Raw genomic sequence first — 2,744 nt, 5'->3', positions numbered from 1 at the left:
GCAGAAGTTTGGAGACTTCTTTGGCACCTATTACCTTTACCACCTTTCTTCCTCCTGTACGGTCCCTGTCATCTTCACCGCTTTTTCCTGGCGTTTCGTTCTGGTGATGATGCGGCTGCCTAGACCCACTGCTGACTTAAGAGCCTTTGTTATTTCGATTTCGCATGTATATATATATATTTTTTTTTTCGTAAAGTTCGTAATTAACTTTTCAAGGCTTACAAGATAAAGTTTGGAAGATCTCTTTGTTAGCCACATCCTTTTAGGTCCGAGGGCATGTTCGGACATCTGCCGAATGCTATAAAATATTTGGTCTAAGCGTGTATCTTCGCAGTCGCTATGGAAGTCATCGGGACTGCAAGAGGCGGAGCGATGCTGGTTTCCGAAGGATTTTTATATACTAGAAACCGAAGGATTGAGCAAACCAGCTACTGGGTATGTCGACGAGGAGAGACCTGCGAAGCAAAGATCATGGCTGACGTCTCTGAGCTTCACGTTATTAAGGTCACTAATAACCACAATCATGCTCCAAACCCAACCGAGGTTAACTGTTTGAAAATTCGTTCGGAAATGAAGGAGAGCGCAGGTGAGAATACATGAGTATTTTTAGTGTGTTTTGTCGGGGGTTTTGTCGAATAATTGTATTCGATAGTTATCTTCTACTTCCCTTTCAGTTGGAGGGCGGACACCATTGCAGCAGATTCTTCTGGACGCGGCTGCAAAGATCACGGACAGCACTGCATCACAGCTGCCAGCTACGTCAACGCTTCGACGTACAGTTAGAAGACAGAGGCAACGTGCAATCTTTGTTTATGATATTCCTCCCAGCAGAGAAGATATCCCTCTCCAACCTGAATTCAAGATAAATTTACTAAAAGTGCTAGAGAAAATGGTTCATAATCATGGAGTTTTATTTTACAGGTGAATTGCAAGTAGGAAGCGTTCCTACTACAAGACAGTGGGGACGGTGACATCAACCGCATCATCTCGTTTGCTACGAAGCGGAACTTGGAGTGCTTAAGAGGTGCAGCTTCCTGGTTTTGTGATGAGGCGTTTAAGGTAGTGCCCTCACTATTCTACCAGTTGTACACGCGTCATGCCCTGTAAAACGGGATCATCGTGCCCATGGTGTGCGGTCTACTGACCAACAAAACCGAGAAAACATATAGGAGGTACACCACTAATAATTTAACATTATTAGCTATTGTAAAGTGAAGTAATTGGTTGTGCAAATCGTGCTCATTGCGTGCTACCCTACCAGGTTCTTCTCAGTCGTCATCGACAACGTCGGGCCTTGCGCTGTTCGTGTGCTGTACACGGACTTCGAGATTGCTGCTATTAACGCTGCTCGTGACATCATTTCGGATACCCGGATTCAATAGTGTTTCTTTCACCTTGTCCTGTCTGTTCATCGTAAGCGGTGCACACTGAGATTTCACGCACGTTACGGCACGGACGAGGCATTTGCAGTCAAGGTTTGCTATTATGCACAGATAAATAATGTTCGGTTTCCTTTATGATACAGCCTCGCACTTAGGTGGTGTACCGAATGTAATAACTGTTTTAATTCCAGATAAAAATGCTCCCAGCCTTGGCATTTTTCCTGTTGGGGCTATCCCGGAGGCGTTTTAAGACTTGTTTGAAGTATTGCCACAGGAGGCGATCGAACTGGCTGACTACTTTGAGGACGTGTACTCGGTCGACCACCTCGGAACGGCGTCAGCTCGGCTCAATGTCCTCCGAAACTGTGGCCAGTGTACGAGGCGGCACTTGATGAAATGCCGCGGACAAACAACAGTGTGGAGGCGTGGCACTATGAACCACAGGTAATTGCTCATAATTTTATTTCTACTTATTTATCTCGCATACACAATTTACAGTTTTTATATCGAAATTCTTATGCTCCTTTTCTCGTTTTTTAAAGCAGCGTGAGGTGCATTCCACCAGACATCTGGGTGTTCCTTACACCTTGAAAAAGGCGCAGGCCCTAAGCGAAATGAAGCTCAGTCAAGCGGCAAGCGGGGTCACTCCCACAAAGGTGTCGAAGAAGTAGGAGGCATTCAACAAGCGCCTTCAAAGAATTCTTGGACGCTACGATGGGACAGAAGACATGGATATCCTCGAGGCTTGCGCTAGAAGTATAACATTGCAAGCGTTGAGGTATTTGCAGAGTTACAGATGCGAATAAAACTCCTTCGGTGAACTGACATCTGTGTGTTTTTCCTCTAAAAATTAGCAGGACATAGTTATAACTCACTGTGGTGCACCCACAGAAGTAGTTAGCATCTATTTCGAAAGTAGAGTATTTAGGCCTACTTTTAAACATATACTCCAAAAGGAAGTACCAAACAAGCGATAGCTCCGATCGTGAATATTCATTTCGAAGCACTATACGTGATAACCTGGGAAAATTAAACACATAAGAATCTTTTTCAATAGGGTGATGAATGGTTATCATGACGAATTGCCCTATGACAAATTGCCCTATGCGACAAATTGCCCTGCTACGAGTTGCCCTGCTACGAATTGTCTTTCGACGAACGGTCCTACAGCCTCCTCCTTCATACACTCTCTTCCTTCCACAGTTTCCCCGTTAAATTTATCAGGAAAATGACACCATTTGACCTCAAAACCCATTCAGTTTCCCCGCTAATTTTAGCGGGGAAAATGACGCCATATGACTTGGTGCCACGCCACTTACGGACAAATTCAGTTTCTCCGCTAGATTTAGCGTGAATATTTAC

At 44.6% G+C, this 2,744-nt stretch overlaps 1 pseudogene; it reads left to right on the top strand.

Annotated features, from left to right (window-relative positions):
• The first annotated feature begins 471 nt into the window (after positions 1 to 471).
• Positions 472 to 2,188, top strand: LOC115319765 (annotated as a pseudogene).
• The last annotated feature ends 556 nt before the right edge of the window (positions 2,189 to 2,744 follow it).

This window comes from Ixodes scapularis, unplaced genomic scaffold, assembly GCF_016920785.2.
Source record: "Ixodes scapularis isolate PalLabHiFi unplaced genomic scaffold, ASM1692078v2 PGA_scaffold0__279_contigs__length_252992795, whole genome shotgun sequence".
Lineage (NCBI taxonomy): Eukaryota > Metazoa > Arthropoda > Arachnida > Ixodida > Ixodidae > Ixodes > Ixodes scapularis.
This window is presented reverse-complemented; position numbering and strand designations above follow the sequence as displayed.